The following is a 16,772-nucleotide window of genomic DNA, read 5'->3' on the forward strand; positions in this document are numbered from 1 at the left end:
CTCCTGTAGTCCTCGTACCAAAGCGAGACGGTACGACCCGCTTCTGCGTGGACTATAGGAGATTGAACGAGAAGACTGTATCTGACGCCTATCCGATGCCCCGGATAGACGAGTTACTGGACAGAATGGCCAGGGGCCAATACCTCACCACTATTGACTTGTGTAAAGGGTATTGGCAAATCCCCCTGGCCCCAGACGCCATCCCGAAGTCGGCCTTTGTCACCCCATTTGGCTTGTACCAGTTTAAGGTCATGCCATTTGGGATGAAAAACGCCCCAGCCACCTTCCAAAGGATGGTGGATCGACTCCTAGATGGATTCCAGGACTATACATGTGCCTACCTGGACGATATTGCTATTTTTAGCAATACGTGGCGGGAACACTTAGCTCACATCGGAGCTGTACTAGATAGGATAAGGGAAGCAGGTCTGACCTTGAAGCCGGCCAAGTGTAGTATCGGCATGGCTGAGGTACAATACCTGGGACATAGAGTAGGGTGCGGTAAACAAAAACCCGAACCCGCCAAAGTAGAGGCTGTAGCCCAGTGGCCCACCCCTAGGACTAAGACCCAGGTTTTAGCGTTTCTAGGGACAGCAGGGTATTACCGGAAGTTTGTTCCCAATTATAGCGCCCTGGCCAAACCCCTCACTGACCTGACCCGTAAGAACCTTCCCCGCCAAGTAAACTGGACCCCGGAGTGTGAGCAGGCATTCCAACAATTGAAAAATGCACTGATAAATGCCCCTGTCTTGGCAGCTCCCAATCCAACTAAACGTTTTCTTGTTCACACAGACGCTTCTATGTTTGGATTGGGGGCAGTACTGAGTCAAGTCGGGGCCGATGGCGGGGAACATCCAGTGGCTTACATCAGTCGCAAACTGTTACCTCGAGAAGTAAGCTACGCCGCCATCGAAAAGGAATGCCTGGCTGTGGTGTGGGCCCTAAAGAAGCTACAACCCTATTTATATGGACAGCCCTTTTCCTTGCTCACGGATCACAACCCGTTAGTCTGGCTGAACCGGGTGGCTGGAGACAACGCCAGGCTGCTGCGCTGGAGTTTGGCGCTACAGCCTTTTGACTTTAATATCCAGTACCGGCCGGGTAAGCAGAATGGAAATGCTGACGGGTTGTCAAGACAAACTGACTTAGAGAAATGATCCGTGAGCCCCCGGACATCCCCAAGCCAATCCGTGTTGGATCAGACTGTGTATGCCGGCTTGTGGGCAAGGGGGAGCAGTGTAGCGGATTGGTACCGGGCTGTCCCACGACATGTATGAGAATAAGTGTATTTGGTCATATGGCTGGTTTAATGTGTATGTACATGTATAGAAAGCATGGTATCCGGGTATAATGACAGTTAAATGTATGTAAAGAATTGTATTCCTCTAGTTGTTTAGTAGAATCATTCAAATAAAACAAGGGAATGAAACTACCGAACAACCAGACCACCCAGGAATGAGTGTGCCTCCAATTACCGTTTGCAACAATGTTACAAACAGGTAATTGGCAATCAGTGCAGTGTGGTCTTTGTCCTCTGGGTGGCCGCCATTCGGGAAACAAACACGTGGCGGCGGCCATCTTAAACTACCGAACAGCGGTGTTTTGCCGTCGAGTGTCTGGAACTAAAATCGGACACTTGACTGGGCAAACACCGCTGAGACCTCCATACTTCCAGAAATTCGTATGGAAACTACCGAATGACCCGCCGTTCGGTAGAAAGAGCCCCATAAACAAGGGAATTCATTCAAACCCTCTCCAGGCTCTATAACACAGGCAATTCGCCTGTTTTCATTCCCTTGTTTGTGACCGACCGCAGGGCCAAAATGCATGGAACTGTTTTCGGATACTTTACCCATGCGGTCGGTCAAATCTTTGGAACCCCATATCTCACGAACCATTCATCCGAATGGGCTAATTTTTAAGTATGTTGGTCCCCCAGAATAGAGCTATCTGGGGATGTTGGATTTGTGGATGTACCCCAAGTATTTAGGGTACATCCAAAACTCGGGGAAAACTGTGTACACAATAAGGGGATTATGATGCTAGAGGAGGGGAGGAGATCTGTGGGAGGTTACTACTTAGAGATTGGATAATGTCTTAAGTGATAGAACCTCCTCCCTTGCATGGGAGAGGGCTTTATAAGGAACTGTGGAATAAAGCTTGTCAGTCTACTCCTGAAACTGTGTGTCGTCCAGTTATTGGGATTGCGATGGGGATACTGCTGTATTACTTTACCTGCTGGAAACCTTGCCTATGGACTTAACATCACCTTGTTCCTGAGCCTCACTGGAATCTCTAGTGGAGAATAGCTGTGCAAGATCGGCTCTCCGCTACACTATACTACTAGGGTATACATATCAAATAGATCCAAGAGATCTTTGCTCAACACCTTTCGTCGGTTTTATTACTTATCCTGTCACAATCTGGTCTTAATGATATACAGAACTTTCATTATAGTACTAGATTTTTCTTGACACTCATAGAGACACTTGACACCAGCTATCAATTCGTCACAAGAAAAAGTACAATGCTTTTAGGCACGCTAAGTGTTAATAGACATAGGCAATGACGTCAGAGCTATAGCAGCGTGATTGGTAGACACGGCTAAGCTCAATAGCATAATGAGCGTTCGGCAGTTTGGCGCCCAGAGTGACTGTCACGCTCGCTTCTGATAGGTCCAACCTTAATAAGTAGCTAGCTGCACACATATAAATGGAAACCAGAGGTCAGTCTCCCTTCAGCCCCTGACTAAGGTGCATCATTGTAAGCACCGAAACGCGCGTCGGGCTCCTTTCCTCTTTTCATTCTTTTCACTAGGGCACTCTGTCACTATGTGCAGGTAACCAACAACCTTAGTATGGTTCTGCACATTAGTACACTTTAATCTCTAATTATCTGTCCACCTCTATAACTGGTCATCACTTCAATGTGACGGTTAATTTACTTTTCAGGCTGAAGCTACGTAGTTCTGCAAACAGTATATCCTTATTTTATATTGCTACAGTCCGATACACTGCAACTGTGAGGGATGCAATTAATCCCAATTAGGTGTTCTTACTGAACGTTATATAGATGTCTGTAGCAGCTATGGTAACTTTAAGCCTGTTACGCTACCTATAATAGTTGAACATTGGTTTTCTGAGGACGTCTAGGCTCAGTCTTATACTTCTATAAGAGACACAGCTAGCCACTCAGGAATATATCAACTTTTCAGGTCTACTTCTGTGACCAGCTTCCTAGTTCTATAAGACAATTAGTGCCGTATATCAAGATACTGTATTCTCTGAGCTTCTAGACTTGACCCTATTTTATAACATTAAAGTCTGTAGTCTGTCGCATTTCAGAGACTCAGTAGTTAGCACTTCAATTACTAGGATATTTAGAGGTGTGCCATTTTGGCAAGATTGCTGTACTATTATTTACTCTTTATCAATTTAACCCCTTAAGGACCAATCTTCTGGAATCAAAGGGAATAATGACATGTCACACATGTCATGTGTCCTTAAGGGGTTAAGATTATTTTGAAGATCCTATTTAAATATTCCAGGTCATACTCCCTACATCTGGTTAGTTTATCCTGTTGGTCAGAGTATTCTTTTCATATTGAAACCAAAGCCATGGGAGGCATCTTCAAGGGTGTAGGGAGAAGCATATTTTTATTTGTTTTAATTTTTTTAAAATTCAATGTTGCTTGTTTTAACACAGATATGTAGCTGTATGTTTCCATATACATAGCGCTAGCCAAATAATGCCTCTATTACCAAATACTCCTGTGCAGTGATAGAACAGGTGCCTGGTAATGAGAGGTTAATACTGCAATGGCACTCAGAGACATACTCACAGCAGTGGGGTTACTATCACGTAACCACCTTCTGCCTATGTTTCTTTTTAAAGAGTCAATGTATACTAGGAAATAAGGTTATATCTTGGCAGCCTCTTCCTGCTAATATGAAGAGCCCCTCACTTTCCCGCGAGAGACCCGGGAAGGCACCAATCACTGCTCCTTATTTCCTTTATCAGCATTAACATAGCTGAGCTGGGGGAGTGAATGTGTTTGTGTATGCATTATATCTGTGTCTGTTTGATATATGTTTGTGAGGTGTGTATGTCTTTGTATATGTAAATATGTATATCTATGTATGGAACTAGTATACATTATTTATGTAAATCTGTCTGCATATCTTTCATGTAAGGTTTTAAATAAATATGACATTTATAAACTGCTGATAAAGGTTAAAATAGGAAAAGTGGGCGTGCCTTGGAATTTTTCTCTTATCGAAGTCTGTTTCCACATTTCTAAGCGCCACTAAATGTCACAGTTACTCTGTTGCTTACTGCTGAGATTCATTGCAGTAAATGGAAATAAATGGAAATTCAGAAAATGTAACTAGCTTTCTAACTCCATGATATAACAGACGGAATGCTGCTTGGAATGTATGTCTTACTGATTTAGGGCAGACCAGGGCCCTCCACCTCTCTGTTCTTGTACGTCAGGTTGTCTGGTTACAATTAAATGTCTGTTAGTCCACCCTTTGTACAGCGCTACGGAATCCGATGGCGCAATATAAATAATAAAATAATAATAATAGTAATAACCAGGCAATGATGTTCCAGTTCTTCCTGAGATTGCATAAAGGTGATCTGTGAATTATTGCCTGAATTCTTTTTTTATTATGGGAAATATTTGCACAAATGAAGTCATTATCCATGCAGTATGAGCAGTAACATCTGCTCATTGAAATAGCATTTTAGTCAATGTACTAATTTTTCAGTCTTTAATAATATTAAAAACTTACACATGGGATGCATTGGCATCCCCTAACTTTTACCATGTGCTTAGATTATCCTACTACACATACTAACTGTCAAGTGAAACCAAATGCCTATATATACCCTGAGCGCACTATTTGCTAACATATATTTTTTATATAATATTTTTCAATAAACCTTGACTAGTGTTTTCCAAAATGTAAAATATTTATATTGTGGTCAAGGCATAAAGCCAGAGTTAGTAACATAAAACAAACAGGGGATGGGAAAAGTCAGTTGTGGTGTGCTGGAACTGACGATGCAGTAGGCCTGAAATAAAAGAGGGCAAAAAAGATGTAACCAGTTTATTCAGCCTACAAAACACCATAATATTATCACACAATCATATTCTTGAATGCTAGGCGTACTTCCTGAACTGGCTGGGGTATGTATCTGGTGTAAGCTGTGGACTTTCACCGGACCAATATTTTAATGATATGCGCAGGAATATTCCTCTTTGAAGCGGTAGTAGCCGCTCCTATTCAAAATGAGTGACCGGAATATTTGGCCGGATTTAGTCCCAACCTTACTAACAACGTTCTTACATAGAGCATGAACTTACTGATAGTGAGGGTATTACCGTTTAATGCTAGCAGTGGTTGATGTGGTGCTATTGAAATGGAAGAAAGGTATTGGTCGAAGACTTTCACGGGGCACCATTAATCACCAGTAGGGTAATAGGTAATAGTGAACGTCTGTCCCTTTACACTAGTTTTTGTATGATGTAGGGACAGTAAATAGTGATCGTGTGTTTTTACCAGGTTGGATCTTGTGAGGAAGTTGGGGGTGTTGTAATTAGTGGTGGTAAACTCTTTGAGCCGAAGGAACCCATAAAACGGCAAATAGATGGCCGTTTTCATGACCTGGTTTGTGTGAGTTTCAAATGGTGAGGTATCTAAAAGGTTTGACAGTAACTGGAATAGGAGATCATGGATAGGTAATCTGGATGGCGTGGCTGCAGAGGTGGAGTCCTTGATACCTTTAAGTATGGCCTTTACTTGGTAAGAGGACAGGAAACGTTGTTTATTAGGCCAAGTGGTGAGGATGTGGTGTTGAATACCGGTGATATATAATTTAATGGTGTTTTAGGTGAAGGTGGCAAAAGGAAATGAACACAATCATTGCTTCCATGGAAAATGTGTCTGAGATGTTGAAGTCAAGCACAAATATATTAAAAATATGAAAAGCCCTGCCATAAGCCTTTCTGGTGTTAACAAAAAGACCTAGTTGTGAGAGGTGATGCCCGTGAGTGAGTAGCTTATTTAATCCAAGACCATCTCCTGCCACCTCGGTACTGGAGTTGGTGTTAGGGCAGCTGTGGGTATCGTCGCCCGGAACTCCTGAAAACGAGATTGGGATAAATGATCAGCAGCAATATTCAGGAACGTGTATGCAAGTTAGGAAAAAACTGTGTTTTGCTGCTTGCCACGTGAGATTCCTTATAAATCGCATGATGGCCAGGGAAGAGGAACATCCCTTGTTTACAATATGGCATGTTGCCATGTTGTCCGAGAAGCAACGCACCGTATTACCTGACCAGCAAGCTCCCCATTTAACTGCCGCTGCTACAATAGGGTAAAGTTTAAATAAAGAGGATGTGTCCTTGAACTCTGGGATCTCAGCAACTTCCTCCGGCCAGTTGCCCCACATCCATTCATTGCCAAAAATAGCGGCAAATCCGGAAGTGGCCGCGGCATCTGTCCAGATAGATACGGACTTGTCCGTCAATACTGGAACGAAAATGCTCTTTCCATTCCAGTGCAGCAAGAATTCCCTCCACATACGTAAGTCATCGGTGGCATGTACGTCTAACGTTATGCGGGAGGAATCGGACTGTAAAAGGGGAAATAAGCTAAGCAGCTGGGATATGAAAGCCTGCCCTTGGGTATAATTTTCATTGCAAAATTAAGTGAACCCAACAGGGATTGCAACTCCTTCCTATTACATAACTGCCCTGCTAGGTAAAGGTCAATGACAGACAGGGTGCGTTCGACCTTCTCCCTGGGCAGGCTAGTCTGCATATGTACAGAGTCCAGCACCATCCCCAAGAAGTTGATGACCGTATCGGGACATTCAGTCTTTGTCGGTGAAATAGGTATTCCTAGTTGTGTGAACAGTCGTGTAGTAGTAAGGAGGCTACTGGGAGGTAACAGGTTACTTTCTATGGAAAGAAAATCATCCAGGTAATGAATAATGGTGCGCCATCTACAGGTGTTAAGCAGTATCCAACACAACGTCTTGGCAAACATATCAAAAATTCTTGGGCTGCTCTTAGAACCGAATGTGAGATGTGTGAAAAAATAGTATGCCCCTTGCCATTTAACACCATGTAAATGCCACAGGCAGTGGCGGCTCTAGACTTGGCGAGGCCTTAGGCGAAACTCATACATGAGGCCCCCACTAACACCATTATTGGAAATAAAATAGCAGTTGACTTGTGTGTGTATAAGAAGCTGTAGATATATTGAAGGGAGAGCTTGCAGCACTGGATATAGAGAGCTAGTCTTTGTATACATTGTTGCATTGTCTACCTGTGTTTGCCTGAGAGTGTGTGTCTGGCAGTGAGTATTTTTGTATCTGTATGTATGTTTCTCTGAGCATGTGTATGTTTGTGTACTGCCTGTGGCCTTTGGCATTAAGTTCATGGCGAAGCTATGTTTTATGACAGTGTGTAGAATGATTGCCTTCAGGGGGTGACAGGGTGAGTAAAGGGGTAACTGTGGCAGGGTGAGTGTAAAAGAGCAGGAGGGTGCCAGAGTGCGGAGAGTGATGCCTATGTGTTTAGAGGGAGAGATAGTGTGTATGGAGGGGGGGTGACAGTGTGTGGGGAAAATGACATAGTGTGAAGGGGTGACATAGTGTAGGGAGGTGGCAGAGTAAGAAGGGGGTGACATTAGTGTGAGAGGGTTACATTAGTGTAAGGGGTGTGACAGAGTAAGAGGGGGGTGATATTAGTGTGAGGGAGTGACATTAGTGTGAGAGGGTTACATTTGTGTAAGGGGTGTGACAGAGTAAAAGGGAATAGACAGAGGGGGGTGACAGAGTGAGAGGGGGTGACAGCGTGAGAGGGAGGGTGACAGCGTGAGAGGGGGGATGACAGAGTAAGAGGGGGCGACAGGGTGAGAGGGGGGTGACAGAGTAAGAGGGGGAGACCTAATGTGTGAGAGGGAGGGTGACATAGTGTAGTGGGGTGACATAGTGTTAGGGCGGTGACATAGTGTTAAGGCGTGACAGGGTGAGAGGAGGTGACAGAATTAGGGGGTGACAGTGTGAGGTGGGGTGACGTTGTGTGGGGAGTGACAGTGTAAGGTGACAGAGTAAAGGGGTGACATAGTGTGGGGGGTCACAGGGTGGGTGACAGAGTAAGAGGTGGGGTGACAGAGTGAGGGGGTGAGGGGGTGACAGGTGAGGTGGCAGGGTGAGAGGGGGTAACAGGGTGAGAGGTGGAGTGAGAGGGGGTAACAGGTGGGGTGGCAAGGTGACAGGTGGGGTGGCAGGGTGAGTGACAGGGTCAGATGTGGGGTGAGAGGAGAGGTGACAGGGTGTGACAGGTGGGGTGGCAGGGTGAGAGGGGGGTGACAGGGTGAGGTGACAGAGTGAGAGGGGAATGACAGGGCAAGGTGGCAGGGTGAGAGGTGGGGTAGAAGGGGGATGACAGGATATGAGAGGTGGGGTGACAGGGTGAAGGGGGTGACAGGGTGAGAGAGGGGACAGGGTGTGACAGGTGGAGTGGCAGGGTGAGAGGCGGGTGATAGGCGGGTGATAGGGTGGCAGGGTGAGAGGGGGGTGACAGATGGAGTGGCAACGTGAAATGTGGGTGACAGGGTGAGGGGGTGGCAGGTGGGGTGGCAGGATGAGAGAGGGGTAAGAGGGGGTGACATGGTGAGAGGGGCTGACAGGGTGATGGGGGGTGACAGGTGGGGTGGCAGGGTGAAAGGGGGTGACAGGTGGGGTGGCAGGGTGACAGGGGGTGACAGGTTGGGTTGCAGCGTGAGAGGGGGTGACAGGTGGGGTGGCAGGTTGATAAGGTGAGAGGGGGTGACAGGTGGGGTGGAAGGGTGAGATGGGGTGACAGGTGGAGTGACAGGGGGTGACAGGTGGGGTGGCAGTGTGAGAGAGGGGTGACAGGGTGAGATGGGGTGACAGGGTGAAGTGGCAGGGTGAGGTGGTGACAGAGTGAAGAGGCGGGGTGAGGGTTGACAGGTGGGTTGGCAGGGTGAGTGGGTGACAGGTGGGGTATCAGGGTGAGATGGTGGTGACAGATGGGGTGGCAGGGTGAGATAGGGTGAGAGGGTGACAGGTGGGGTAGCAGGGTGAGATGGTGGTGACAGATGGGGTGGCAGGGTGAGATGTGGTGACAGGTGGGGTGACAGGGTGAGGTGGGTGACAGATGGGGTGGCAGGGTGAGATAGGGTGAGAGGGTGACAGGGTGAAGTGGCGGGGTGAGGGGTGACAGGTGGGGTGGCAGGGTGAGGGGGTGACAGGTGGGTTGCAGGGTGAGATGGTGGTGACAAGTGGGGTGGCAGGGTGAGTTGGTGGTGACAGGTGGGGTGGCAGGGTGAGGGGGGTGACAGATGGGGTGGCAGCGTGAGATAGGGTGAGAGGGGGTGACAGGTGGGGTGGCAGGGTGAGATAGGGTGACAGGTGGGGTGGCAGGGTGAGATGGTGGTGACAGGTGGGGTGGCAGGGTGAAATGGTGGTGACAGGTGGGGTGGCAGGGTGAGGGGGGTGACAGATGGGGTGGCAGGGTGAGATAGGGTGACAGGTGGGGTGGCAGCGTGAGAGGGGGGTGGCAGGGTGACAGGGTGAGAGGGGGTGACAGGTGGGATGACAGGGTGATGGGGTGAGAGGGGGTGACAGGTGGGGTGGAAGGGTGAGATGGGGTGGCAGGTGGAGTGGCAGGGTGAGATGGGGTGACAGGTGGGGTGGCAGGGTGACAGGGGGTGACAGGTGGGGTGGCAGGGTGAGGGGGTGACAGGTGGGGTGGCAGGGTGAGATGGTGGTGACAGGTGGGGTGGCAGGGTGAGGGGGGGTGACAGATGGGGTGGCAGCGTGAGATAGGGTGAGAGGGGGTGACAGGTGGGGTGGCAGGGTGAGAGGGGGTGACAGGTGGGGTGGCAGGGTGAGATGGGGTGACAGGTGGGATGGCAGGGTGAGATGGTGGTGACAAGTGGGGTGGCAGGGTGAGATGGTGGTGACAGGTGGGGTGGCAGGGTGAGGGGGTGACAGATGGGGTGGCAGGGTGAGATAGGGTGAGAGGGGGTGACAGGTGGGGTGGCAGCGTGAGAGGGGGGTGGCAGGGTGACAGGGTGAGAGGGGGGTGACAGGTGGGATGGCAGGGTGATGGTGTGAGAGAGGGGTGACAGATGGGGTAGAAGAGTGAGATGGGGGTGACAGGTGGGGTGACAGGTGGGGTGACAGGGGGTGACAGGTGGGGTGGTAGTGTGAGAGAGGGGTGACAGGGTGAGCTGGGGGTGACAGGGTGAAGTGGCAGGGTGAGGGGAGGTGACAGGGTGAAGTGGCAGGGTGACAGGTGGGGTGGTAGTGTGAGAGAGGGGTGACAGGGTGAGATGGGGTGAAATATTGAAGTGGCAGGGTGAGGGGGGTGACAGGGTGAAGTGGCAGGGTGAGGGGGTGACAGGTGGGGTGGCAGGGTGAGATGATGGTGACAGGTGGGGTGGCAGGGTGAGGGGGTGACAGATGCGGTGGCAGGGTGAGATAGGGTGAGGAGGGGGTGACAGGGTGAAGTGGCTGGGTGAGGGGGGTGACAAGGTGAGGGGGGTGACAGGGTGTTGACAGGGGGTGACAGGTGGGGTGTCAGGGTTAGGCGGGTGACAGGTGGGGTGGCAGGGTGAGGGTGTGACAGGGTGTTGACATGGGGTGACAGGTGGGGTGCAGGGTGAGGTGGCAGGGTTAGGGGGGTGACAGGTGGGGTGTCAGGGTTAGGGCGGTGACAGGTGGGGTGCAGGGTGAGGTGGCAGGGTTAGGGGGGTGACAGGTGGGGTGTCAGGGTTAGGGGGTGACAGGTAGGGTGTCAGGGTTAGGGGGGTGACAGGTGGGGTGGCAGGGTGAGGGGGGGTGAGAGGGTGTTGACAAGGGGTGACAGGTGGGGTGTCAGGGTTAGGGGGGTGACAGGTGGGGTGGCAGGGTGAGGGGGGGTTTACCTTTTTCCCTGGTGGTCCGGTGGGGTCAATCTGTCCCTGGTGGTCCAGTGTTCTGGATGGCTCCCTTGTGGTCCGGTGGGGTCATTCTGTCCCTGGTGGTCCAGTGGGCTTCATGGTCTGCAGCTCTGCCGGATGCAGAGCTGCAGACCACATGGGGAATGTCTCGCAATCTCCATTCAGAGCGTTGCCGTGGTAACCCGCGGCAACGCTCTGATTGGCTGGAGATAGCGAGACATCAGTCTGCAGCTCACACCCGGCGGAGCTGCAGACTGAGGCTGGCTCTCTCCCCGGGAGGACTGACAGGAGGGGCCTCGCACCCGGCGGCACAAAGTGCAAGCCGCCGGGCCCCCTCCTGTGTCGGGTCCTCGGTCATAGACAGAGAACCCGACATGTCAGTCTGCCCTCAGGCGATTTAGGCGGCTGCCTAAATTGACAAAAATATTGTGTATTCAGGCGCTTAAAATAGATTGTAGTGGAAAGAATAGTGCTGCTACCCAGGGGCGTATTAGCCGCGAGGCAAACAAGGCATTTGCCTTGGGCGGCATTTTCCAGGGGGCGGCAAAAAACGCCGCCCCCAAATGCCCAGGGCAAATGCCTTGTTAGCCTTGCGGCTAACTGGGCTGCCGGTCGGGCTGCTGGGCTGGTTGCTGGGCGGGCGGCTGGCGAGGGAGCTCTTCCTCTGAGCTCTCTGCTCAGCTCCCTCGCGCGCCGCAGAGTGAGGCTGGGAGCCGGAAGATGACGTCATATTCCGGCTCCCAGCCTCACTCTGCGGCGCGCGAGGGAGCTGAGCAGAGAGCTCAGAGGAAGAGCTCCCTCGCCAGCCGCCCGCCCAGCAACCAGCCCAGCAGCCCGACCGGCAGCCCCACTAGACCCCAGGGAGGTAAAGAAACCCCCCCAGCATTCCCAAAGGTAAGGAGGCTGAGGGGGTAGGTTAAATTAATGATATATTATATTATATTATTATATATATATATATATATATATATATATATATATATATATATTATATATATATATTATTATTATATATATATATTATATTATATATATTATTATTTATTTATATATATTATTTATATATTATATTATATATATATATATATATATATATATATATATATATATATTCTATATATATATATTATATTCTATATATATATATATATATTGTATTATATATATATATTATATTATATATTATTATATAATATATTATATATATATATATATATATTATATATATTATTATATATATATATTATTATATATATTTTATATATATATATATTATTATATATATTTTATATATATATTATTATATATATTTTATATATTTATTATATATATTATTTATATATATTATTTATATATTATATATATATATTATATTATATTATATATATTATATTATATTATATATATATATATTATATTATATATTATTATATTATATATATATATTATATATATATATATTATATATATATTATTATATATATTTTATATATATATTATTATATATATTTTATATATATATTATTATATATATTTTATATATATATATATATATATATTATTATATATATTTTATATATATATATTATTATATATATTTTATATATTTATTATATATATTATATTATATATATATATATATTAAATTAAATTATATATATATATATTATATATATTATATTATATTATATATATATATATATTATATTATATATATATATATATATATATTATATTATATATATATATTATATTATATTATATATATATATTATATTATATATATATATATATATTATATTATATATCAGAGAGTGTATGTGTCTGACAGTGAGTGTGTGTCTGCTAGTGAGTGTGTGTGTGTGTGTCTGTTAGCTAGTGTATGCGTATCTGTCAGTGAATTTGTGTGTGTGTGTGTATTTAGAAGGCGGGACGGGGGGGGGAAGGGTTGGGTGGGGGGGCGCGCGCGCGGGGGGGCGCCTGAGTTTTGTCCTGCCTAGGGCAGCACAAAACCAGGATACACCACTGCTGCTACCACCAATGTGCAATGTGCCGCCTAAATTGCCTAATTAGACAGCCGCCTCTGGCCACAGGGACGGATGAATAGGAAGTAGCTTAAATGCATTCACTATGTCCATTTTGCTAAGCCATGCACCCACCCCCGCTGAGAGGATGGCAGTGATGGCATTATCTATGGTTGCGTATTGTAGAGAAAATTCTTCTGACGGAATGAGTGAGTTAAGACTTGGGGTAGGTAATGCATGGGGAGCAGAGAGGTCAAGAATCAACCTTTGCTAATTGGAGGATTTACCCGTGACCAGACCTATGGGGTTAGTTCTCCATACCGCGAAAGGTGGAGAGTCGAAAGGGCCAATTACAAACCCTTGGTCAATTTCTTTCTGGAGTAGTCAATAGCGTCAGGATCTGCCAGGGCTGTCTAAGTTTTTACATTCTAAGACCCCTGTAGGCATATGGATAATACCCGTGTGAAATCCTAAAGTGAAAGTCACCAAAAATTCCACTAGATGTTGAGATGGGTGACCACACAATAAATCTTTCAGCAGTGAGACATTAAGAGACGAAAGGTACTGCTTGGGGTATAATTTATTTGGATACATTACTTTAGAGTGAGCCCGGAAACATTGGGAGCAGACATGAAATTTCCTGCAGGCACTGTAACCGCAAGTGCCCGTATTAAAGTTATTACATACTTGTGACTTTCCCAGAAACACTATATCGCGGCCCAGTTTATCCTTAAGGACCTTGCCTGGTCTCCCTGTGGGCGTCATATTGGAAGGAGGGCAGAAGGTATTTACCTCCGGGGTATTAGGGCACAGATTCGCTGTGTGAGAGTTGGAGGCACAAATGGCACAAGCTGGCGTCTTTAGGCCCGCAAATTGTTGATAAAAAAGCTCCGTATCCAGCACATTCCAGTCAGCTTGATAATTAAACTGGGATAGAGCTGCCGACGCCTTTGCGGAGAAAGCACGGTGGTAGTCGTAAAAAGACGTACCACCGTACTTGTGCCCCAAATCCACCAGCTTGTGGAGGTAGAGATCCAATTCTTCCCTCCTATAGGGATACACTGAGTATAATACGTCCCTGAAGATCCCGAAAGCCAATACGAATTCAGGGATGGATAGCTTACGATTCAGCCTGGGGTCCCTGACTTTTAGTACCTCCAATACGTCCCCATATGCAAATGTCTTATTTTCAAGGACATCTTGGGAGGCAATGAGCAGTGATATCAAATTGACATCCTTCCCTTCCAAGATGTCCTTCTTAAGGTTAGCAGGCACCATGTGTGCCCAGTTAATAATATGTGGTTCTCTAGGACCAGTTGGAATATTACGAGGAAGAGGACCGGGGAAAACCATAGCGTCAGGATTACCCAGAGCCATGAGCAAATGCTGTTGGCTATCTGCGTCCATTTTGTCAAGCTTATCAGTAATACGACCCAAGGAGGTCAGGACCGAAGACAATACAGCCTGCAGATCAGAAGACTGACCGCTACTAGACCCTTCATCTGCCCCGGTGTTATCAGTTTGAGTATTCATAAGTCTATATAAGGGATGTTCCTTTTCCTCAATTTGGCGGTGATCCTAGGAATGGTCCAGGACCTGAGGGATGAAGGGCTCGCATTGTCGCCACCCCGGGATGGAGTGACTGATCTAGCCCGTGTACTAGGGATAGACAGTTCTTCCCCGCCTTCTGGTAGTTGTGACATGCTATAAAACAAAATAGAAGGTTACCTGGGGTAATACCCAACTGGCTGCCGTAACTAATGCTAAGCGGCGAAACTATTAGGTAGTAACATTACAGGTGAGGCATTGCTAGTTGCCAAGCGGCTGTGAGAAGCACTACCTATGAATTGGCCCGAGTGGGGTACGTGGCCATTGACATTAAGGTTGGGGTGTTGGCCTCTCGTGACAAGTAACAGCAAAAGACAGAATGGGAGTGAGAGGTGAGGCCCTCTCTATGCAACCAAGCGAGGCAGCTAACTATGAATTGGCCCGAGGGAATGTCGTACCTCCGAATTGAGGATGGGAGATGGCCTCGCAGGACCACTAACGTAAGGCGTAGAAGGCCAGAAAACATACCTAGAGGCTCATATGCTCCAATGCCAGTGTATAACTAGACTATGAACCAGACGGGGTAGGGAGGTTGGGAGAAAATTGCGAAAAAAGGACGTACCTGATGAGCAAAGTAAGTAGCCGGATAAGGTGATACAGGCGATCTGTAGTAACCTACGAGAGTAATTGTGAGTTTTTGCAGGGTTATATCGATATGTACTCTTAATTCCCCACTGCTAACAAGATACCTACCGGTACATTATCCAAATGTAGGAGACTGGAACCAAAGAATCAAAAAGCTGCAAGGATGGCCTAAACCTAGTAATGCAGAAATTACACAAAAGTACCCAGGCCTTGTAAGACCCTAAGTGGACAATTAATCGTAAATTACTGACCTATACCAGATGAAAAAGGTGGTAGAGTAGCAGCCCCCTGTGGATGCCGTTGAGACTGAAACATAAGAGGTCTATAATCACTTATAGGCTTTAAATCACCCAAACACATAATCTATGCTCCATACACAATGTAGAACATTTAAACACTTCAAAATGGTATATGTATATAACGTACGTGTTTAGATATCTATGTACTAGAGACAGTAAAGTGGAACCTGTATTTCAGCGAAAAGAGAATGTCTGGAGTAAAGGCAGTTTTGGCAGAAATTCAGAACGTATCGTGGAACAGAAACATATGTAACAGCATGGAAATCAGATCATGAGCCGAGCAGAAAAATTCCTGTTCCTATCTGAACTACCCATACCAATACAATACTTAGCCTTACTTGGCTTCACATAATACAATAAGTAATAACTAGTCTGACCACCAGAGGTCGATATAACCAACATAAATGCAAATTAAAATTAACTAATCGGCAGTTTTACAAATCCCGAAATAGAGTGTTCGGTAAAATATACGAACGGCCCATTAGAAGGGCTATGTGTGCATACAACCGAACACTATCAATTTAACGAAACCATACGAATGAGGTTAGTTCGTGTGCTTGAACAAAACGTTTGTGCGTCTGCTCCCGAAAGCCCGCCGAACTGAGTGATTCTGACCGAATGAATAACCTAAGCGTTCATATGCCATGAATCATACGAACAACTTCACGCTAACGCTGAAACACACTGTAATGACATGGTTCCACAGCTCATGCCTGACAATTGCGTTGTACTCAACAAACTTATGTAATTCACATCCTGGGATATCCGCGCACTGCGGGCTCTGCCAAGAGGAGCAACAACCATAGATTAGCACACTATTGACAAGGACTGTAGGACACCCTCCCGCGGCAATACGCAGCCAAACCGTGGGAACCAATCCGTGCCGACCTTATATGAGGGCCACTCATACCTCAATAATGTATCCCTATACGACCGGATTCTTACCTTACAGTGACGCTAACCACGATACGTGACTACACCCGCCAACGCGACGTGTTAGGTTTACTTTGTGAGAACTTAACTGACCCACAAATCAGAACTCACTGGGAGTCTGAACCCATCTTTCCTATACCTTCCTTGACACCGTACCCTACTGTTCGTGTAATACAGTGCTAGGTGACTCTCATGTTTCTGTGTTGGGAGCGGTTTACCCCGTATGCAACCAATGTTTGTTTACTGCATATAATCCTGTTGATCGAAACTTTTAATATGATACATACATGTTATTCTGTATAAAGCTACCGTCTCGCAATATATAATACTCACGC

The sequence above is a fragment of the Pelobates fuscus genome, chromosome 6 (genome assembly GCF_036172605.1).
Source record: "Pelobates fuscus isolate aPelFus1 chromosome 6, aPelFus1.pri, whole genome shotgun sequence".
Lineage (NCBI taxonomy): Eukaryota > Metazoa > Chordata > Amphibia > Anura > Pelobatidae > Pelobates > Pelobates fuscus.